This window comes from Ochotona princeps, chromosome 6 (assembly GCF_030435755.1).
Source record: "Ochotona princeps isolate mOchPri1 chromosome 6, mOchPri1.hap1, whole genome shotgun sequence".
Lineage (NCBI taxonomy): Eukaryota > Metazoa > Chordata > Mammalia > Lagomorpha > Ochotonidae > Ochotona > Ochotona princeps.
Window position 1 is genome coordinate 38,261,279 of NC_080837.1, and position 25,126 is coordinate 38,286,404.

General features: G+C 39.5%; 1 protein-coding gene across 1 annotated transcript in view; it reads left to right on the forward strand.

Moving 5' to 3' along the window:
• The window catches only part of GPR176 (G protein-coupled receptor 176), a 117,033-nt gene that overhangs the window by 83,494 nt on the left and 8,413 nt on the right, over positions 1-25,126 (forward strand). The window lies entirely within an intron of this gene.

The window sequence follows — 25,126 nt, forward strand, 5'->3', positions numbered from 1 at the left end:
AGCTACAGAAGAAAACTAACATCTGCATTTCCTAATGACTTTGTTTGACATCATAGTTGATTTGCCTGAATTGATAGGTATGGACTAGTTAACTTTGCAAGTGAGAGACCCAGACTAGTTTTCAGATTGTTTTTGTAAAATCTATGGTATTAGGATGACTTTCTGACTTCTTTACTCAAACAGCACTATACTTGTGTTTTTTGAAACATTATCTAAGACAGGAGTCCAAAATAGAAAGTATTTAAAATTTTCCCCCTGAAATGCAGTGTTTAGAAGGATTCTTAGATGTTGTATGAGGCCCAGAGAGACAGTAGATTTTCAGTGTCTACTATGAGAGCGGGAGGTGCAATACATGTGTTTTATATGTACTTTAGGGCCATTTGGAAACTTCCCAAACAAGGAAACATTCCCTTCATGAATGTACCCAATTTCTCCATAATGTTATGGTTGAACAACCTCATTCTTTTCTCTTTTTTTGGGCCAGCAGGAAACACTAGACCAGAAGAATAAGAACAGCATGAAATAAAGGAATATGTAATTTCTTCTCTTTAGGATATGTCAGTAGATTATTGTTGCCTGTGGATGAATCTGATTACAAGGCCTTATGATATCCCTGAGCTACAGTACCACAAGGAGACTGTCCAGGCGCAGATTGCAGCCAAGAAAGCAATGACAACTGAAAGGCTCATTAAGGGGCAAAGTTAGAAATCTTTTTTTGGTGTTGGTCTTCAGACACCACGACATTTCAGAAACAAAACACATCTGAGATCAAAGGGATAACTGCAAATGGTGCCAGAGTCTTCATGTGTTAAAATACACGCTCAAAAAAAAAGGGTGCTACTCCAAGTCAGTGTTCTGAGAAATCCATTTTGTTGTGTGAAATTCCAGTTGCTATGACAACCAGGGACCCTGGCACGTTGATTCCTGCTCGTAAGGTAAACAAGAATTGTTGTTAATGGATAAGGATCAAGCATTGCCTTAAAGAAAAAGACTGAGGCTCCCAAGTGTCCATTTGCTTGCCAGACCTTCAGTCTTGTAACACCCTGTGATTGGGGATTATTTGGTGTAGGTCATCCAGTTATCCTAAACGAAGCAGCGTTATCAGACACCAGGAAACATAGCTACTGAGAGTATTTGGCTGAGTGGGGAAATATTTTAACGAGGCAGTTTATTTACAATATCAGGGTGTCTGTGGTATTCAGATTCTTGAAAAATGATGAAATTGAGGCTTCTGACTTAGCAGTGCTTCCTTTCTTTTGTCTTTTTAGGCTTATGTTTCTAATATTGATTTTATTAAAACACTATAAACAGTGTTAAACCTTGTAGGTACCTCATGTATTGAAATAATTACAAGGAATCTTTAGACATTTAATGGAAAATGCATTCTATGGAAAAACTTGCATGGAATTCAAAATTTTCCTCTGCCAAAATAAACTTACACTAATTTGTTACGACATATCTAACTAAACAAGATCTAATTTAAGGCACTAATAAAAAGAGTAGTATCAGAATAATATGAATTCTGAAATTGAAACAGTAACAAATGTCAAATTCATGATGAAACTTGCATGGAAGAGTGGTGATATCGTGATGCTTTATTTAAAAACTTCTGGGGACAAAGCCTAAAAAAAATCAAAATCAATACTTTACAAAAGGATTCTCTCTTTTTTTTTAGTTTTGAAGATTTTAAAATTTATTTGAAAGGCAGTGAAACACACAAGCATTCACAGAGAGAGAGAGAGAGAGAGAGAGAGAGAGAATGAGAATCTTCTATATGAGGTTTCACTTCCCAAATGACTTTATTGGCTGGAGTTGGGCCATGCTGAAACCAGGAACCTGAATTCCATCCAGGTCTCTCATACGGGCCCAAGTACCTGGGCTATTTTCTGCTTGTTTCCTGGGAATATTAGCAGAGAGCTTGATCAAAGTAAAGTTGAACCAGCACTCTGCTCTGGGATGCTTATGCCTCAACCAGCCCCACAGATAACCTATTATAAGGGATGAGACAATACTGAAGATGAAGCCTGCACTTGGCAGACCATTCACAATCAAGGAAAAAGTGAATCTTGTACATGACCTCGCTGAAGAGGACCGCTGATTAACATCAGAAACAATAGCCAGCTTCAGAAACATATCACATGGTCCAATTTTGGGTGAAAAAATTGAAGTTGAGTAATTATCTGCTCCATAGATGCCAAGACTGTTACACCTGGATCAGTTACAGATAATAGCAAGGTTTCAAGGGACATCCTCAACAGTTGGAAGCAAGATCATGAAGTATTTCTTCAAAGAATTGTAACAGAAGACAAAATATTTTATCAGTATTTCCAAAGACAAAACATAATCAGAGAAATAGGTACCAAGCAGTGGAAGTGGTCCAGTAAAAGTGGAAGTTTACCAGTCAAGAGCAAGTTCATGACAACAGTGTTTTGAATTGTTCAAAGCAGTTGGCTTGTTGATTTTTTGAAAGGCTGATTATGAGATAGTTTTGAGAAAGTCCCTAGGATGGTTTCCCCAGAGTCCTTCTCTCCACAGCACTGCTGCAGCTCATTGCTGTCATCAGGAAAGGAGTCATCAAGAGAAGGACTTCGATGGGAGATCATTCGGCATCCTCCCCTGATTTGGCTCCTGTGACTTCTTTTTATTTTTTGATTTTTTTTTTAAAAGAAAGATACACTTATTTTTATAAATGTACAAAAAGAAAGAAATTGTTCATCTATCTTCCGGTTTACTTCCCAGATGACTTCAACAGCTGTGGCTGGGAGCTAGGAGCCAGGAGCTTCTTCTGGGTCTCCCAGAGGGGTGCAGGGATCCAAGGACTTGAGCCATGTTCTGCTGTTTTCCCAGGCCAGGAAGTGCAGGAGCTTGAACATGAACTGGTGGCCATATGGGATGCCAGCACCACAGGTGGAGGCTTAGCTTACTGAAGCAGTGGCTCCCAAATTTTTAAAGAAGGTGAACCAATTGGACAATAATCTCAGACCTCAAGTGTTTCTCTGAACATAAATGTTATTGTCTCAGTAAATAATGTTATTTTCTCTAGAGTTGTTCAAGTAAGAAACCAAGGAATCATTTTCACTTTTTTTTTCACTCCCTAAGTTGATGTATCAACAAATGCTCTAGATTTTAGCTCCATAATATAGCTTCAACCTACTTACTTCTCCTGTTTGAATTCCTACCATATTATTTGTCACATGACCCTCTCTTTGTTAGGACAACTTCGTATTCTCCTCACTGGCATCTCTTTTGTTCTCTTATGCTTTTACTATTAATTTTCCCCAAAGTCATCAAGATGATCTTTATTTTTAAATTAGACATTTTATTTTGAGGTAACAGTAGATTGACTTGAACTTGTAAGAAATAATAGAGACCCAGGGCTATTGTGCTGGCTCAACTTGCTAATCCTCTGCCTGTGAGTGCTGGTATCCCATATTGGTGCTGGTTCATGTCCTGACTGATGTCCAGCTCCCTGCTTGTGGCCAGGGAAAGCAGTGGAGGATGGCCCAAAGCCTTGGGATCCTGTACTCACATAGTGGGCCTAGAGGTAGCTCCTGGCTCCTGGCTTCAGATCATCTTAGCTCTGGCCATTGTGGCCATTTGGGGAGTGAACCAGCAGATGCAAGGTTTTTTGTTCTGTCTTTCCTTCTTTCTGTAAATCTGCCTTTCCAATAAAAATAATGAATAAAGCTTAAAAGAAATAATAGAAATAACTGCATGCTTAACCCAGTTTCCCCAAAGAGTAACACTGTGTATTATTATGCTGTGGTATTACAGTTAAGATCTTGACATTGATAAATGAAAATATAGAAATTTCACATCACAAGTGTCCTTGATGCTTTTGTATGCCCCTGTGTCCCTTGTACAACAGTCCTTCCCTAGCAAAACCTGAATTGTTACCCGCTTCTGTAAGTTTTATCTTTTCAAGGAAAATGAATAACAGGGAATCAAACAGTATATCTGTCTAGAAGTTATGGCATTATTTTGAAAAAGAATCCCAATAATGGAGATCCTTACATCCCGTTCCCAGGTGTAAGGGGAAAAATTCAGTCTTTTAACATTGTGTATAATGTTAAGAGGAGGCTTTTTAAAAATAATATTCCTTATTGTACTGAGAATTTTATATGAATGAGTAGTGAAATATGTTATGTACTTTTTCTTTTCTTAGGATTTATTTTTTTAATTTGAAAGGCAAACAGAGAGAGAAACTCTTCTGTTTGCTGGTTTCGCAGCCAGGGATCTTTTCAATTTTTAAAAAGATTTATCTATCTATCTATCTATCTATCTATCTATCTATCTATCTATCTAAAAGCACAACATCACTGAGAAAGGGAGAGAGTGTCAAAGAGAGAGAGAGAAAGAGAAAGAGCAGTATCTTCTGTTAGTTGGTTCCCTACCAAATTATTGCAGTAGCTAGAGTTGGGCCAGGCTGAAGCCAGGAGTCAGTTAACTCCTCTGACTCTCCTATGTAGAATTCCAGGGCCCAAGTACTTGGCCTGTCATCCAGTGCCTTCTCAGGTGTATTAGCAAGAAACTGCATCAGAATTGGAGCCACTGAGACTCAGACTGGCACTCTGATTGAGATGCCAGTGTCACAGGAGGTGACTTAATTGACTGTGCCATAGCCCTAGCCCCAAAGAAAGGTGGTTTTTTTTGTTTGTTTGTTTGTTTTTGTTTTTTTGGTCCCTATATGTATTTCGGTTCTTTATTGTGGTTTTTTTCCCCTGTCTTATAAGCTTCATTTTGTTGATAAGTGATTTTCTTTACTACTGTACTTTGATTCCTTGATGTTGTTTTTGGTTAAGTTTGTTTCGTGGTTACTAGTTATCTTATAAAAATTGTATAAGCTATCTTGTGAAATGATAAAAACTTAACATTGACTATAAAGAAATGGAATGAGACAAAGAGCTTAGAGATACACAAATCCCGATAAGGAATGCTATATTTTTCCCCATTTTCCCCTAAATTTTTAATTTTGATGCTGTATTTGATTTTTTTTCAGTATTGCCTATCTCAGCATTTATTTCTTTTTATTGGAAAGTCAGATATACAGAGAGGAGGAGAGACAGAGAAGAAGATCTTCCGTCCAATGATTCACTCCCCAAGTGATCACAATAGCCAGCCAGTGTTGAGCCAATTCGAAGTCAGGAGCCAGGAGCTCTTCCTGGTCTCCCACGTGGGTGCAGGGTCCCAAGGCTTTGGACCATCTTCTACTGCTTTACCCAGGACATAAGGAAGGATCCGGTTGGGAAATGGAGCAGCTGATGTACAAACCAGTGCCTATATGGGATAACAGTGCTTGCAGGTAGAGGATTAGCTAGGCTACCATGTCAGGTCCAGCAGTATTGTTTTTAATGACAAAATCCCACAAACAAAGTGATTGCCAACTTGTAGGACAAAATCTAAATAAATTGTAATATATTCACACCATACAATTTATATTGCAAGAATAATGTATAACATTATTACATCCTGAAATGTACCACATATATATGCATATATATACACAAATATATGCATGTATATATATAATAAAATTCTATTTTTATTTTTTAAAGATTTATTTATTTATTTGACAGAGTTGAAAGAGATGAGGGATGTTGCATCTACTCGTTCATTCCCTCAAATGAGCGCAACTGCTCAAATCTAAGTCAGTGTGAAGTCAGGAGCCAGGAGCTTCATTCCAGACTTCCACATAGGTGCAGGAGCATAAGCACTTAAGTCATGTTCCACTGCTTTTCCCGGCACATTATAACAGGAAACTAGATCAGAAGTGGAGCAGCTAGCACTGAATTGGTGCCCATATGGGATCTCTCTCTCTTTGTAACTCTTATTTTCAAGTAGATAAATATATTTCTTTTTAAAATCCTCTTTCATTGTGAAAAAGCAAAGAGTAAAGAAAGAGGATAGTTTTAAAATGTAAAGGTGCTATACCCCTTTGTCCATCACACTATTCTGGGAGGTGCCATTTACATTCAAGGTCATGGACTTCTTATCTGCTCTAATTAGTGATCACAGTGAAAGAGCAGCTTTTCTGATTCTCACATGTTTGTGTGATGGGCCAGGCTAGACATTTGAATTTTACTTTTACAAACAGTAGGAAATCAATGAGTTTCAAGAAAGGGAAATGATGTTACTGATGGCTTTAAAAATGATCAGACTGGTTGTTGTGTGGAGAACATGTGAGATGGAGAGTGGAGATCAACTGGGAGGTGATTACAGTAGCTGCAGTGAGAAGATGGCTACGGGTTGAAGCAGAGAGGCAGATGTGTAACACATTTATTGGCAGAGTTGGCAGGAGTCAGCACTGGCTTGAATGTAGGGCTGAGAAATAAGTGTCAAGTATGATTCCCACGTTTTGACACGAACAACCAGGGGAATATTGGAGGAGAAGGAAATGTGGAAAATAAGGTCAACAATTTAGTTTGTAATTTTAACTTTGAAATGCTTGTGAAAATCTAAAGTGAAGTTGTCAGGTGGACATATGGATAATCTGGTTGGGATATGTATATTTGGGTCTGTGGCTCAAATACAAGGCAAGTAAAGCAATAAATGTAGAAGTCATTATAATTTCTTCTGAAACAGTCTGGGTATAAGAAGAATAAATAGCATAACAAGGACCAAAACTGAGCCCTGATGAAGGAAGAGAAGTGGTCAAAGTGGTAGAAAACCAGAAAGCTCTGGATGTGTGGCTGCCAGTCTCTAATGTCTAACTGGTAATAGAAATGAGACCTCCAAACGATTTTGTTGGGATTATTCCATAAGGGAAAAGTAGATGCTGCTACTATTAGGCCCTTACTGCCACCCTGCCAGTTTCACCCTTGGTGTTAATGGCTGATGTGACTCAACTATCTTGTGCCTTTTAAAATAGCAACTTATCGGGATTGGGAATGGTGTAAGTGTAAATGGGGAGGGCGAAAGGAGAAATCCCTGAGCATATAAAACTGTATCATGGAAAATAGAAAGATAAAAAAAAAATAGCCACTCATCAGGCAAATCATGTTCCACCAGAAGAAGCTATGTTTTCCTAATTTCATTATTTTTACTGTTAACAGAAAGAAGTCAAGCTGATAAACTTATTTTATGGACTATTAATCATCTGGATTTTTGTGTTTATTGTAATTCCAAGCCAGACAGATTAAACAGGAGATTTACTCTCAAGAGTTAGCAGAGTTGTGTCTAGGAGAAAAGTAGAAAGCCTTTTGATTTATTTTCTTTGAAGTGAAAACCTAGCTCTCTACAGTAATAGTATTTTGTGGATGCTCAGTGAGTACTGCGATGCCTTTCATGGCTTACAGAAATATTTCTATTTATAATTATGTAATGATTAATAAAAGATTGTTTGCAATTAATGATATATAACATGATAGTTATTTAACAGCACGGTGAGGCAGTGTTTGGGCAGCACTTTTTAGTGCTTTATTATAGCATCCCTGCAATGTAATTATTTGAAAAATTTTTTGAAAAATTTTTGAAAAAAGTAAGACAGAGCTTATGCAATGTGTCGAGGTGAAAGATCTCAGTAGACAGTAGCTCAGAGTAGTAGACATTTATCTCTCAGTGTTTCTGTAGGTCAGAAATTTGGAAGCAGCTTGGCTAGGTGTTTCTGGCTCAAGGTATTGTTAACTTGCAATTAAGATGTGGAGCAGAGCAGCAGTCACCTGAAGACTTGAATTGGGTTAGAGGATCAGCTTCCTCGTTAGTTTGCTCACATGGCTGTTGACATGAGGTCTCAGTTCTTCCCGTGTCTTCATAGGGATACTTGGCTTTCCTTGAGACATGTCAACTAGCTTTCCTTAGGGCAACTGATTCAAAAGAAATGAAGACAGAAATGACAATGTCTTTTTTTTTTTTCACAATGTCTTTTATGTTATAGGCTTGGAAGTCTCACTACTCATTTCTGCCACATCCACTGTTTACTCTAGTTGGCCCTGTTCATTGTGGGAGAAGCCCACACCCACACATGGGTGGGGAATTCTAGGAAGTGGGGAATCATTGACCATCTTAGAGGTAGGTTACTATAGTAGGAAATTAAAGCTGTGGGTGATTCTTCAGTCTGTATGATAGCATAGACTTTATTTGGTGTTATAGATTATCATCTTCCTCCTTAAAAGTTCTTAATGAGCAAAATAATAATTTAAGAAGTGGTAGTGTGTCACCTACCTATGCATAAATACTCACTTTCATTTCCTTATTTGGGGAAATACCAAGATTTGTTGGCTAATACTTACTAGACAGTTTTAAGTCTGACGGAAACTGTAGCTTAATTTAAGTGGATAGATTGTATAGTTTATGTTAATTTCTTCATCCACATTAAATCAGTGACATTAATTGCACTGTAAAAGCCAGTATTTTACAGACTTGAAAAATAGAAAATCAATATCTCACAGGCTAGAAAATTTTTTTTCCTGTCTTTTGTTTTGTAATGGGAAAATAAGAGGTCAGATCTCCTTATTGATATTGGTGGCTTACACAGGCTAATAGTATTTCATGCTGGTTTTATTTTGAACCAGCAGGGAAATTACATAGTAAATAACTCTGTGTTATTCAAATCAACTAATATTAGAGGAAAAATGCAGCAATTGTAGGCTGACTATTCATGAAATGCTAAAAAAAGGCAAATTCTTCTTTGTTTATTTGTGTCACTATGGCCATTACCCTCACAGATTTTTGAGTCTTAGAAAATGGTACAAAGCAAAAAAAAATTTTTTGTCCAGTTTTCAGTAATGAAGTAATGAAGATACAGGTAGAAAAAGTCCTGATTGCCTTAAAAAGTCACTGTGAAAGGCACATAAACTGCAGGGTTTACAACAGGGAGACAAATAGAAACTAAAATAATTGTCCTTACTGGTTTTCCCTTAATTTTTGTTCTCCTCTCCACTCTCCCCATTCTGGTACTGCTTGACGAATGGCAGAAGGAAAAAGAAGAAAATTTAGCAATTTGCTTTCCAAGGGGTGGTGTTTCTGCCCACCCACATGCCTCAAATCACAGACGAACGTTGTAACATATGCAGGGCACCTCAACACCTCTTGTTGGCATAATTCTTGTCTCGAAAAGAACCATATTTAAATCAGGTGCCTTAGTTTTCACCTTGTACCCTGTATCAAGGTGCTGTTTTTTTTTTTTCCTGTATGGTATTCTTGACTCGTCCTGTTCTGTCTGAGCATTATTCCCTTCTCTTCTTAGTTTGCCCCCATGGACTGCATGCTGTAGCTCACTCTTACAATACCTCTTGCGATCTGTTCTTGACCTTGCTTTAACCTCCAGAGCTATCATTTTTCAACTTCCTTCCAGAGCCTCCCTGCCTTGGCCATCTGCCTCTGGCCTCATCGCTATTTGGCAATCTCCAGCTTTTGCCCCATCTGCTGCTCTCACCCAGCTCCTTGTTGTACAAATGCTCCTATGCTGCTAGTTGCTCCTTCCTTGTGGGGAGAGGAAAAAATGTGTGAAGGACGCACAGGAGGGCTGGTCTCTAGAGATCTACCCTTGTTCCTTATCCTCTTCTCTCTTATTTGCCTCCCTTCCAAAACTCAGCTGTGAAAAAGGGAATGGAATTCTCAATTTTAAAGTAATGTTATTGTCCAACTGCGCTGGATCATAAGGAGAAAGAGGCTCCCATTTCCAGGCTGTTGTTCCTCCAACTCTCATCAACTACACTGAGTCTCAGGAACTGCAACAGGAATGGGCCCACTTTCTTTTCTTAGTCTCTAATTGTTTTTTCCTTGGGGTCTTTGGGGATATTTCCAACATGATTTTTCCTTTCTGATGGCATAATTATAGTTACTGGAACCGAGGGAGCATGGGAATGAAGTGCATGAGTATTTCATGTACATCCAGTACACTAATTAGAGTGTAGAATTATGCATAGTTGCTGAATACATCTCTCCCAAGCTACCCCCCCCCCCCCCCCCGCAATGCTGTATGTTGCTGTGTGTTGGCCACAGGAGGCAGCAAACATTCAGTTTGTTGACTGGAAAAGTTAGGTGCCATCCATAAGATATACCGACCCAATTGAGTACACAGAAACCATTCTGATGATTCTGGTGGAGTTACTCTTTATTTATTCATTTAATGAGGTCTTTAGGAAGCAACTCCTAGATATAAAAACAAGTTTGGTGCTATTGAAGGTTGTCAGAGTTTTTAGGGACAGTTCTTTTCAAACCTCGTAATCTTAGGTTAGTGGAGAAATGGTAGGCTAAGCGCAGCATGGATGATGCAGAAGATACGGATCCTGCCTTAGGGATTGCTGGAGCAGTGTGGTAGAGGTGAAGAATTTTGGTGAGATGGCTTGTGTAGCACATATTTATGGCAGTGAACTATTTTTGCTTCCCCTCAGTTGAGCATACCATGTTTGGTTGCTGACCCAAAGGGAACATAAAGACATAATTGAGTTACTCATGTTCTTTTCCCTGGAGGCTTTCCCCATGTGCCTATTATCTTAATCCATTTTCTCTTCCTACAAGGCAGTTTATTTAACTGATGGTTTTGGAGGCCAGAAGGCCAGGAGCATGGCTTTATTTATTTATTTATTTATTTATTTATTTATTACATTGCATTATGTGACACTGTTTCTAGGCTCTGGGATTCCCCCAACTCCTCCCCATACCCTCCCCCCACAGTGGATTTCTCCACCTTGGTGCAGTATTACAGTTCAAATTCAGTCAAGAAATATAATGTAATCAATAAAAAAAAAAATAAGTGGAAAAAAAACCCAAATTCAGTCAAGATTTTTTCATTGCAAGCATAGGGTCCAGCATCTTATTGTCCAGATAAATTCAATGGTTTCTTGAGGAGACCATCTCTGGTCTGAAGGCAGAGCTGGCAGAATATCATCCCAATCAATTAAAAGCCCCAACATAACATCAAAAAACAATTTACAACATTATGGAATTAATTGACATGGTATTGAGTAGCCAATATGTTAAAAAATGCAAGTTCTTAACCACATCCTGTGACTACTTCATTGACATTTCAATTTTAGTTTATACACAGAACCAGCTGCTATACGCCTTAAAATGGCTATAGATTACTATTTGCTGTCTCATGTCTATTTTCATTTTAGTATTTAGCAGTTTATAGTGTTGAAGCATAATTTTGCTGAACTTGGCAGATTTTAGGATAGTCTAAACTGGCTTGTAACTCTAACAAGGCATATGTCAACAGCTGAAGTGCAGAACAGTTTTAGGAGGGGTGTGTAGAGAAATCTTCAATACCTTGGTGAGGAGTGCCTAATCTTTGTGTCCTACCTAGTAAGGTATGTGTGAGTCCATGCTGACCGTTTCCTGTTTGGTTGTAAGCTTTACTTGTTGTTCTCTATCTATTCTAATGTGTGTGTGTGTTTTGTGTGTGTGTGTGTGTTTTGTGGTGGGGGACTCCGGAGAGACCCTGATGGTCATTGCAAGAGAGGGTGGGGATCCAGAGTTGGAACTAAGTAAGGACCAGAGAAAGCTCCTCTCCCTAGTCCCGAAGGAAGCTTACTGTTCTGTTTTTGCGGACCACTCAGGGCTCCTGGCTGTTGTTTTGATGACCTTGGATCCTGCAAGGAAGGATTTGGGCTTCTTCCATCCCATGTGGTAGTTCCTGGCCTCTAAAGGCACTCCAGTTTCCTGTGGTCTCCTTGGCAGTTGGGATGTAGTCCTTGGTGGCCATGCTGATAGTCCTTGGTGAGGACACGGGAGTCTCCAGGGTTGGGATATAAGCCTGCTCCTGTCCACCTGAGGAGCAAGGCTTTAGCATCTGCTCAGCTTCTGGTGAGGGCCTTGTGTGGCTTCAGCTTGTGGCAGGAAGCAGAGAGTAAGTGGGTAAATATTGAAGAGAAGCATGTATGTGAGACAGGTAAGTGCCAGGCTTGCTTTGTAAGAATAACCCACACTCACAATAACCAATTTCACAAGAGCAAGAACTCACTTCCCCAAGAAATCATTAATCATCCTAAAAACCAGTCATCTCTTAAGGACATCAACACCTCTTGACCATTACATTGTGGACCAAGGCCTCAAAACTAGCTTGGTGGTGATACAGAATTTCAAGCCAGAGAAACCATCGAGCAGGCAATGAAACCTTTGATTATTAATGGGTTTCAATGCTGTCATAGTTAAATGGGACAAGTGACTCTGAGATCCAGGGAATAATACCTTTCAGGAAGATGAATAGACTTAATGAGAGAGACTGGAGAATAAGGTATCTTGTGAAGCAATGAAAATTTTCTAGTTGATTCATATGGAAAAAAAATTTAAGCCATTGAAAAAAGATGGAGTTACCAACTCCAGTCTCTATTTGTCTTAACTTCCTTGTCTGTGTGTATCTTGCAGTATGGTGAAAGATGTGAGGGACTGATTTCTGGAGCCTTGTGACTGTGGTGAGAGAGCCTCAGGGAAGGGTCAGATTTGGTTGTAGTTCCTGAGCTCTTTCTGTGTTGAATGAACTAAACAGACTGCCTTGCCTTTGGGGATATCATTGCCACTAAAACATGTGAGCATTAGTTGTAGACTCGCCTGAAACCTTTTTTGTGGCCCCGCTGGAGCTGACCAGGCAAGGCTATTGTTGGAGTCTCTTTATATAATTCTTATGCATTACAAAAGTGAATCCTATTCATATTTTATTTGAATTATTCATTGGGAATAAATTTTCTGAACATTAACTATCCAAGGTTAGATTGGAGATATATATTTCATAAGATGCTTTTCATTCAAAGCAATTATTTTTAAATTCACCATGAATTTTAATTAACTTTCTACATAGCTTCCTCCTGTTAATTTAGTTCCTGCTTAATTTTAACTTTCTGTGTCATCTCAGAAAAAAAACCTCTGGAATCAAAAAAATTATAACTAAAATAACATAGTTTTCTCTTAATACTAACCATCTTTAATAGAATTGGGGAGATATGGATGGTTTAATCACAAGCTACAGGAAACTGACACTTCATTAGTAAGAAAAAGCTTCAGCTTTTTAGACTGGGGAGGAAGAACAAATTGTATTCACAACCATCGGGTGCAACTTTTGTGTAACTGCTGATTTCTGCCCATATTCTTGTTGTCAACTATAATTCTGATACCAGAGCAAGGAAAAAAAAAATACGTTTCACGTAGCCAGCACTGACTCTTTGGATAGTTGATAGATTTATTTGCATAGGTTAAAGAGGAAGTGTTTCGAAAAACTCAGGAGCGGGAATTGTTTTTAGGACTCTTCAGACTTTTCTTCAGAAGTGTGAACTTTGAAGCTCAGCTGTTTGGTGTGAGTGTCCCTCTCCCCTAAGGGTCCCCAGGGCCACACAGCCCAGCAGTATCTGAGCTCTCTAGGTACAGTTGATCTTCTTCACACAAAGGAGTGCTCTTTGTTACCTTGTCTTTGCTTCACTCTCAACTGTGTTCTCTCTGACTGTTGTAGAAGAGAGTTCCTTTTCAGGGTTTTACTTGGACAGCAAATTTAAGGATTCAGAAAAATCTAACCAGGTTAAATTGAAGAGTTCAGTGAATTTAAAGGTTGGCTTTTGCTATGGTTTGATCCTGTCTTCTTCAAAGTTCAGAGTGGTGGTGGGATTGGGGGTGGTGCTGGGTGTATTTGCAGGTGATTAGGTCGTGAGGTCTTCTCTGCTGGGACAAGAGTGAGGTTTTATAAAAGCTGCTTCATATGCATGGGGACTCAGCTTTCCTCCCTTCTGAAGCATGGAGCAGCAAGGTGTCTCCTTAGAGGCAGAGGGCAGCCCTCAGCAGACAGCTGAAGCTGCCAGTGCCTTGACTTGGACTTCTGGCCTCCAGAACTGTGAGAAAGTTTCTGTTCTTTATAAATTGCCCTCTGTGATACTGTTACAGCAGAACAATCGGCCTGAAACAAATTTCCAAGATCACTTCCTTCCATTAGAATACCATGGTTTGGGGTTGTTAAGTGAGAGGGGAGGGGTTGGGGGATGGGGTATGACCAGAAATCTTATCTTAAATAAAGAGTATTATATATTGCTTGGAAATTCAAATTTATATTTCTCTTTAATGGCCATAGGGAGCTGTTGAATGTTTTTGATGAAATTAACTAAACTAATGTAAATCTTTGCTTTTTTTTAAAAAAAATGGATATAATTAATCAGTTAGTTTTTGTCTTCTGATTATTTATTTATGCACTTATTTATGAATAAATAAATAATTCTTTTTAGGAGATTATTATTTTTTATTATTTAAAATTGCAGCTTTTTAAAAACAATGATTTGAGTGGTAAGGAAGGGGAGAGGCATAGCGAAATTCCAATCTGTTCACTTCTCAAATGCCTGTTTTAACGTCTAGAGCTAGACCCAATCCAAAAATCCCAGAATTTGTGATGAACAACAGCATCAAGGAATAGGTCCAGTGCCTTGGTCGCATTTTGCCCCAACCATTAGCAGTTCTGGGTACACAAGGCCTTTTACCTACCTTCATATTGTACTCTCTTTTTAAAACTCTTTTAACAATTATTATGATTTTAGATGATGTTTACAAAGTTAATCAGGGTGGGAAGGATCTTGGGTTAGGGAAAAGTGGGTGTGATCATTGTTTCCAAACTTTCTATTTCTTTTTCTCATTTCTGGAGGGAAGGGAGAGATACCAGGATAGGTCATACCCAGCCCCACAACCATCCCAGTAACGGAGGATGGGGAAAAGCCACCCAGTATCAACCCAGGGTCACAATGTGGTACGTGCTCTGAAGATCCTGCCCAGATGGATGCGATAGTTCCAAAAAGCTGTGGATCTCACTGATCTATGGATGAGGAATCCCTTCCAAAGTCCATTGACTGATACGGTCGACCTTAGAGTCTCCATTCACCCAGATATTTGCTGTCATTGTTTGGCTGGGGTAGTTGTCCAACTTGTTCTGTTCTACTTCCTCTGCTATGGAACTAGATGTCCTCTGCAGGCCCCAGTGGACTATCATGTCCTCTGTGTTCATCGTGGTTCACTGTCCAGAGGTCCAGCCTTTACACTGAAGAGGACCAGTTCTCATAGGTGTATTCATGGACCCAGACAAGGTGACCTGGGCCCCGCCAGACCTCATCCCTGGAGCGCAAAAACATGGCACCCTCCTGCAGGTAAGCGCCAGAACCCAGGTTGTGTGACCTGAGCCCCACTGAGGCCCCCACTCCTGGGGCTCTTGGACCCAGCATACATCGTGCAGATAGGCCCAAGGACCTGGGTCATACAACCCAGGACCTTCTGGACCCTCCACCCCCAGAGCTCATGGACCTGACACCTACTATGCAGGTGGGACCTAGGACTTGGTCAGGAGACCCAGGCCCCACCAAACCCCTGCCTCTGGGGATCATGGATCCAACACCCACCACGCAAGTGGACCCCAGGACATGGACCAGGTGACCTAAGCCCCGCCAAACGCCCTACCCCTAGGGCTCACAGATCTAGCACCCACCTCTCAGGCAGGCCGAAGGGCCCCTCAATCCCTGGGATTCACAGACTTGACTCCCCAGAATAGCATGGCTCATCTCACCTTGGCATCCACCAGCAGGTGCTTCAGCCTAGTTTGATGCATCCTGCTCCCAGTTCCAGCTTATGCTAGTTGGTGCTGCAGCCTAGCCTTGCCCAGTCAGCTTCCCATCCTGGCTGCAGTGTGAGTTGGCTGGTGTTGTGTCCTGACCCGGTCCCTCCTAAATCCCATCCTGGTTCTCAAATCTGCCAGTGGATGTTATGAACTGGCCCGGCCTGGCCCTCCCCCAGACCTGACCCACATGTATGCCATGGGTACTGTAAACTGGCCTGATTTAGGTTGTGTTGGTTCTTGCACTTACCCGGAGGGACTACAACCTGACAAAGGAGTTCACCAAGCTCATTTACCTGGGCTCCTCCCAGTGACAAATCTTGCACGCACCGATGGTTCTTTGGTCCAGGTTGACTTTGTCCACCTCTTGTCCTGGCAGGAATGGTGTCCCTGCCCAAGTGGCCCATGTTCTTTTCAGTTCTTACTGTTGAGTGTTGCAGCCCTGTCACAACTAGTCCATGCCCAGACACAGCTCTCACATGGTTCAGCTCTCACATTGGCCTGTTCTATGCCAACCCTGACTCTCACTAGTACCAATAGGTGCTAGCCTAGCCTAGTCCGGCACTCCCCAAACCCAGTCCACACCCATGCAGCCATGTCCAGCCCAGCCCAGTGCCCCACTTCTGGCTCTCATGCGCAACAGTAGGAATTCCAGCCCAGCCAGGGAGTCCCCTTGGCTCCCAACCAGGCCTATTCCCAGCCACAGATCTTGTGCATGCCGTATGCCCGTGGAGATTGCTGTTCCACATGGGTGAGCCCACATATTCCCCCACAGATTCTACCCCCAGGCTTGATTCAATCTCACGTATTTCTCGGCTTCATGACCAAGCCTGATAGTACCAGTTCCGTTTTCAGAGACTTGCTGTTGGGTTCCCTCTTCTAAATCTTGAAATAGAGGGACCTTGTCTGTGGAAGTCCCAGAGAAGTCATTTCTCACCTGGAGATGAACCCTCAGGTCCTTGCTTGTCCCCACCTGTGACATTTCCAGACTCCCTGTGACTCCACACTCCCAAGTTCCCAGAGTGCACTGCCAGGCGGCCTGAGGGTTTCACCCAGTACCATTGGCACTCGGGTAGCCTGTCCATTAAACCACGCCTCAATCACACTGAAATAAATCAGACCAATGTCTTCAGGGATTCATTTAATTCCCAGTAATGGTGTTAAAAAAATGTGACATCCCCCCATTTGATTAAAATTCTCAGTTGATTATTCTGTTAGCCTAAATGCACAAAAGGGTTTAGTGGCTAATTACTGGGAAGATGGCATGTAATGATTAATGTTTTGAAAGTTTTAAAAATCAAATATAATCATTGTTTTATTACATGTAACACATCTTTGGCCAGACACCATTAAGTTTTTTCATTATAATAATCTGTTGGTGGTTTCAAGCTGCTTAGCTAATTGAATTTAAAGTACTCCTCAGGCACTCATCATTACTTGTAAGATTTAAATCTTTTCTTAATGAAATGATATCAAGACCATTGATTTCCTTTTTAATTTTCTCGACCTTCTGTGGTTTTAAAATTCACTCTGGAGCTTTATTAAGATGTATCATGTTGGTGTGCTATTGGAAGGTTTTTGGGGCCCTGTCTGAATGTTTTCTATTAGAAAACTTTATAGACTTGGAAGAACAGGTGTTTGTCTGGAGAAGAGACTCTTTGATCTGAAAGCTCTCAACTGCTTCAAGTTGAGGCCAGACTTTGAAGGAATGAGCAATCCTTGCAGCAACTCCTGCCTTCCTGCTGGAGATAAGAGACCTCAGGGAGGTCACTAACCTCAGATGACAATGAGGAGGAGAAAACTTTGCCTGCAAACTTAACTTTTCTCATAATGATCCTCCCACAATGTTGTCATTTATTTGTACTGAAAGTGCGGCAAAGCATTATGTGTGTGCATGGCTAGTCCCTTGGAACACTTCCACACTAGGGAATACAGCTGCTTACAGAAAAACCACCTCCGCACACTATGAACTCAGTATTAAACATTAAAAATGGTTCATGGAAGACCATTGTGGAGATCCAACAGATCCAACAAATGACAAAATGAACCTTTCTAGAATTAGGTACATAAGAATAAAGAAATAAAGGAAACAAAAGGCATCCTAAAAAACTTTACAAATTATAGAAAGAATAAATATGAAAGACATAAGCAAATAACTAGCACAGAGAATAAAGAATACACCATTTAAATTGGACCCAAATACATTTTTAAAAGTATTTATTTATATTTATTGGAAAGTCAGATATAAAGAGAGAAGGAGAGACAGAGAAGAAGATCTTCCGTCCATTGATTCACTTGCCAAGGGGCTGCAACAGCTGGAGCTGTTCCAATCCAAAGCCAGGGTACCGTAGCCTTTTCCTGGCCTCCCATGTGAGCGCATGGTCCCAAGGCTTTGGGATGTACTCGACTTCTTTCCCAGGTCACAAGCAGGGAGCTGGATGGGAAGCAGGGCTGCCGGGATTAGAACCAGTGCCTGTATGGGATCCCAGGGCACATTCAAGGAGAAGACTTGAGCCAGTAGGATACTGTGCCAGCCCCCAAATACATTTTTTTAAAAATATGATTTGAATACATCCAGATAAATTGAGAACTGATAATATGGAAATTACACCTAAGAAATATCTATTTTACAGAGAAGGATAAATACTTAGAAAATGTAAGTGGTTAAGAGTGTAGTCGAATGTGTGATTTTGTTGAAGTTAGGAAAACATAAATCCTAGGATTGAGAAAACACACAAAGTTACAAGAATTTTGGTGAAACTTCAGAAATTGTAGCAAGTGTGTGACAAAATCAACTTTCTCTTTGCTGCTTGTAGAGGATCATGTGCAATGTGTAAGTATAATAAAAATGCATGGGCCTGGGGCCAGTGTGTTTGGTCAACTGGTTAATCTCCACCTCTAAGTGTTAGCATCCCGTATGCACGCCAGTTCATGTCCTGGTTGCTCCACTTTCATCCAGCTCCCTGCTTGTGGCCTAGGAAAGCCACAAAGCTCAATGCCTTGAGACCCTGCACCCTCGTGGAACCCAGAAGAAGCTCCTGGCTCCTGGCTTTGGATTGGCTCAGCTCCAGCCATTGTGGCCACTTGGGGAGTGAACCAGCAAACAGAAGAGTCTCTCTCTCCTCTCGGTATATCCAACTTTCCAATAACAATAAATATATTTATTAAAAAAAACCACACAGTCCTTTGGACCAAGGAATTATGCTTCTAAGAATTTCTTCTAAGCATTTCTCCTTAGCAAATATTGTTCAGTTACAAAGATCTATGCTTATAAGGATTTTGATCTAAGCGTTACGTAGAAGAGAAATATCAGGAATAGTATGTAGTAGAGAAATCAGAAATATCAGAAACAGGTTAAAAGTCCATCAATAGCCAGTAAACAAATTAGAGAATAACCAGAAAAGCACTATTTCTTTTGGGTGGTTCTTAAAATGACAATATATGTTTGTCTCGCTGATTGTCATAGGAAAATTGATGCTTTGGGGAAAAGTGAAAAAGCAGTACATGTAGTTTGATCATACTGGCATAAGCAAAGTGTGTATATGTATTTCTGTGTCCATATGTATGTATTAATATATGTATGTATACATACATTTGGAAAGGTATGTATGTATGTATATATATTTGTCCAGAATATATATGTATATATATGTGTATATATATATTTGGAAAAAAGTTTTCAGATGGTCACCCTGAGTGAATAATTTTTACCCTTATGCATTGTTTGAATTTTAAAAACTATTACCTTGATAATCCTGAGTCTGTAGGCCATATTGAGAAGCTGAGCAGAAGTTCTATACTAGTCCTTGATCAGAGAGATTTCTCTGGGGAGTCTGTGGAGACTAGGATGACAGCTCGTTGTTTTTTTCTGCTGAAACTGGAAGTGAAAACTATCTTGATATTTGATAAAAATAATTAACACAGCACTCCCAGAGTGCTCTGTATGGTGAAGACTGGCAGTGAGTGGCAGTGGTAATTTGTGTTAACTAAGTGTCAGGGTTTCCTGTTGGATACCTGAGAATGCAGGTTCCCAGCCTCTCGGGGCCTGACTCAGCAGAACCAAGGCCTGGGATCTGTGGTTTATAAGCTTCCCAGTTGACTTCAATGGTTATGCAGGCATGGGGCCCACATGTATGTAGTGTAGTGCAGTAACAAAGGTGTCCACAGCGTGACACAAAATATTTCTTAGTACCCTATCCTTTTATTCTCCCTCACTGATTTTCATACTTTAAAACATTACTCATGTACTTACTTGTTTCTTGCCTATGTGAACTCCTTTGTATATCTACTAGAACTAATAAATGAGATTAAATGACCTGTGGCTTGTCACCTAGAATCTGTATAGGTGTATAGGTGTGAGTGTTTGTCTTCACATGTGTATGTACATGTACATGGCCAAATATCCTTTAAATATCATTTACCAGTTTCTGCTGTCCTAAAGATTGTATCTGGCTTTCAGTCTACAATTATGAGACTGACTGAAAAGCATGGAAAAAAAACACTTTGAGACAAAAACCTAGACACATATGATTCATATTGAAATTATCAGAGAATTTAACTATGTCATTCAGAACAATCTCCCTATCTTAAAGTCAGATAAGAATCTGAATTCCTCTTTGCTATGTACCCTAACATAAGCAGCATGTTCCCAGGATTAGGACATGGATATCTTTATTAGTGTTTATCCTCATTATTCTGCTTATCACAAGGCTGTGTGAAATTAGAATTCCAGATGGAGGAGATGGCAGTGGGGAAGAGAAAAAGAGAGAGAATATTTGAAGGAATGTTGGTTAGGAGTTGTCCTAAAATAATGAAAAAAATAAAACCATTATTTGACAAGACCAACATATTATAGCTATGTCACATAGCACACACATCACATTAGACACATTATGCTCAACCTCTTAAAGGCCAAATATAGAGAAAAATCTTGAAAGTATTTAAAAATAAAGATGCTTTAAACACAAAGGAATATAAGAAAAAAATCACAATAGACTTATCACCAGAAACTATGCAATCCAGTAGACAATAAAGTAGCATCTTTCAAGTGCTTGGAGAAAAACACTCATAGCTGAAAATATTACATTCAGTACAAAGTTCTTTAAAACAGAAGAGGAAAAAAATGAATTACCAGCAGAACAATCCTATATGAAATGTTAACGTAATGGTTCAAATAATTTGGTCCCTGCTATTCATGTGGGACACCTGTATTGAATTCTGGACTCTCAGCTTCACCAGGCCCAGTCTTAGTTGTTGTGGGCAAGTAGGGGAGTGAATTAGTGGATGGAGGATTTCTCCTACACCCTCTGCCTTTCAAATAAAATGGAAATAAAGAAATAAAAATTTAAAAAAAATCTGTGTTCACCCAAAGCAATAGATTCTTCAGAAATCGTTGGAAGAAAGATAACAAACATTTTTATTTCGTAAGTATTATAACGTTAATTGACTTGTTAGCAGAAATTGCAGCATTATATTTTGGATGTGTAGTTGATGCATACATAAAGTGTGTAATAATAGAAGTACAAAGATTAGGAGGGAGGAATTAAGAATTTTATCCTGTTTATAAGGTTCTTACACTACTAATGAATCAGTATAACCATATTTGAATGTAGACTGTAATCAAAGATTGTATGATAAATATAAAACAATCACTAAGTACATTTAAAAACTATAAGTAGAATGGTGGTGATGATTATAAGATTACTCAATAAAAACCAAGAAAAATAGAAAAAGGGAACAAAGAACAAATGGGAAAAGAGCAAAGAGCTAGAAGATATGTGGATTGTAATTCAGTCATGTCAAAAATTAAATTAGAGGCAAATAGTTAAATATAACAGAGTGTCAGATCAACTAATAAAGCAAAGACCAATTATATGGTATCTCTGAGAAATTCACTTTAAATATGAAGACATGCCAAAAGACATTCCTGTTCTACCCGACAGATTAATAAAAGCATTTCCTAATATTCCCTTTATGTAATTCATGTACCCCAGGAGATTTTATGCTTGGATGCCTTTTTGACTGCAAGCTAAAGCTCACAGAAGACATTTGAAGAATCCACTGTACATAAGTTCTTGGCTGTTCTTTTCTCCTGTATTACCAGGTTGCTATTACTTTGACTGTCGGCTTCCATCACATGCTGTTGTCTGAATGTAAAAGTTCCTTTGTAATCTTTCCAACCCTTGTTGGTTCACTTTGGCTTCCTTCAGGTCAATCCATCTTCTTAGGTTTTTATTTGTAATTTGACATTTTTTTAATTTATATTTGCTTTTCTAAAGTTTCAGGTTTCAGAATGTTCTGAGTAATATGTCACCCTGTAAATCATGATGGTGACTCTTTTCACTGCTTTTAGTGTCTCAGGGAAGATGGTAGTTTTTAAATCTATCTATTTTCCTAGGAGGATTCTCAGAGACACACCATTGTCCAAGACTGTTTTGGAGTACCTTTTTCATTCTGGTTAGGAGTCTGTTCAACACACCAGTACCGTTGCTTTCAAACATGCAAAGCCTCTAACCCAGATAAAAGGTATAACCACAGCCAAAATTTGCATAAGTAATATTTAGTTGGAAAAAAAATTAACTGAGTGGTTTTTCATTATCAATGGAGCACTACCTGTAAGTTGTGGTTAATGTGTCTTTCATGTTAGTTGTTTTTGGCTATCAAGTGTACTGTGAAAAGGGAAGTCTTTATTTGCATTTTAGTTAGGAAAAATTGTTGAGTAGATTTGTTCCAGTGCCATTGCTCTAGGTGTATGAAATATGTTGCTGTGTTTACTTCAGCATTAAAAAGTATAATGGGAATACGTGGGAAGAAGAATGTATACAGAGCTTGGGTCATTCCTAAGGAAAATGTAGTGATTTAGAGCACATTCTCTAAAGTAAAAGATAGTTGGAGGTTGAATGCTTGGTTCCTTAAATATATACTGAGTTATTCTTTGATTGTCCTGTAAACCCCAGGAGGATCTAAAGTGCTAATGAGACTAAATCATCAAAATAGACAGTTTTCTTGCTTTGATATATGTATATTTGTGTGTGAGAATGCTTATATATATATATTTACATGTACCCACTTATTTTTGAAATGTGTGGCTAATCAGATGTTGGGTATGTATGTTCCTCTTCTGGTATTTTGGTACACTTCAGGTTCTTGGATTCAAATGAGTCTGTTTTAAATGGAGAAGGAGCAGTCGTGTAGAGAATGAAAGATCATAGGCTTTGCTAGCTTCAGATTCTTAGCACAGGAATTTAGGTTCTGATTCTGCTTAGAGTCTTACCTAGATGGAGATAGAATGTAAATGTAATTTTTAACATTCTCAGATTTTCTCAATAAGAATTCATTGAAGAAATGTTTTCTCATTCAAAAGTGTAACATGGCATTCATTATATCACCAGTATGGTTCTAACATGGTATATCTGGTACTCTGTCTCGCAATCAGAACACCTTGACCTCATTATTATTATAGTCCATATGCTGTTAAAATATGATCTTTTACCAAGAAAAAAGCACAGTAACACTGCATGTATGCTATGGTAAGGAGAAAGAAAGTTGCCTGGGAGAAGAGTGTGAGAGTAGTGATGAACATTATGACTTTCAGTTCACTTTCCAAACAAGCTACTGTGCCAATGGAAGGCCTCTGGCCCACAGTCTGCCTTCTCTTTCACAATGTGTTTTCCTATTCTATTATTAAGCTGTTTTATTCAGCATAATCTACCAAACCATGAAGATTTTTTTCCTTCAAGCACTTTAATTGGTTGAGGCACAAACAATAATCTACATTTTTTTTAAGAAGAAATAGAATTTTGTATTATCTCTGCATGATACACCAATTTTCTCATAGTCTCTTCTGCAATAACATTTCATTAATACTCTGGTCTATAGATTGATTCAACAAAGCAAGAAAAACAGGAAGAAAGGTAGTGAAAAATCAAACTTATATGGGATAGGAGGAATCGCACACTGACTGGCTACTGTGTACACAGGATACAATGACAGAAAAAAAAAACCCTAAAGGGTAATGATTGTAAGTCCTGGTTGTAAAGCTTCAGTGAGGAAATATGCTTCAGCCAGTCTCAGATCTGTGCTGTATTAAAAGAACAGAGGTGGAATGAGGGGAGAGAAATCCAAAACCACTGAAGCTTGAAATATACCGACTTAACATTGGCAATAAGCAAGTTTGGTGGGAGATTTGAAGTGGTGTCAGCATAAGTAACCATTACACAGAATAAATTTGTGCATGTATGCTCATAGTCAGCATATCAATGTAAAGAACAAGTGGTAGAAAGTCTCCTGGAAGCAAATGGCTTACATGCACAAATACAGGGGCCCTTTTGTTTTTGTTTTAAACCTTGCCTGACTGTTAATGAGCAGCCATAGAACACTGAGTTTGAAGAAGCGCAGAGGCCACTTGTTGCCATGACCCTGGCTGCACCCTTACCCTGCTGTCCTCTGCACGGTTACCTTTTTCACCATGTGGCACAGTTGTCAGCTCACTTGAGGAGGCATTCTGTGAGCATGTGCATGGGAGGCAGCAGTACCACTGGGTCATGACTGTCTTACATGATAAAAGTGTGCCTGTGGAGTAGACTGCCCAGTGTACCTGAAGGCAGGGCCCTATGAGAACCCTGTGGGGGCAGAACTGTGGACTCTGGGAGTGGTGTTCCTGAAACTTTAACATGAGCCCATCTGTCCTGGGGCACTTATGACAACTGTGGGTTCCCAGTTCCATATCTATTGACTATGTTTCCGTTTGTCTGGAGTATTCATTCAGACAGTTAGTGATGTTTGAGACTGCTGATTTAGAATTACCTTTAAACCTTGACATAGCATACAGAAAGGATTTAATTTTCCACACAGAGTTTTGGCGACTGTTTATTCAACAAATTTTACCAAATGCTTACTCTTGTACCACATATTGAGTTGGGCGTGAAGTTGTTTTAGGGAACAAGATTGATGTGGCTTTTGTCCTCATGTAATCAAGATAAAAAATAAACCATAATTATGATAAGAACTACTAAGGGCACACACAGTACAACACTGTATAATAGGGAAAGGACTAGTGAGTTTTTTAAAAAGTAAAATGATTATATAAGGCCTTTTGGAAGAAGCAACACTGGAACTAAGACCTGGATTAAAAGGAACCAAACGTATCAAGAATGTTCTAAACAAAGTTTAAAAATGTGTGCTAAGGCACTGAAACAGGCTTAACTGATTTGTTTCAAAACTAGAAAAAAAATGTCAGAGCGAGCGACTTATACCCAGAAGGTCAGCAGGTAGGTCTGAGAAGAGGCAGATAGGCACCAGGTTTCAGAGGCCTTTGAAGACACCACAGTGAGGCATAACTGAAAGGGCTTGAGGAATCAGAGAAATAGTTAGAAACAACAGACTGGATTTTAGAGGAGAAGCTTACTTTGGGACATGAAGTGAGTACTCTAACCTAAGAACAGGAATAGAGAGAGGAAGAGGAGAAGGGAGGGAGGGAGAGAGAGAGACAGAACACCTTGTGGAGAAGACTTGGAGCAGCCAGGGGTTGGCAGAAGTGAAAGGGAGAAGGAAGGTGAGGAAATTGGAAGCCACAGAGGAGAATGCTCAGAGATGGTTGATTGTGCCAGTTGTGGT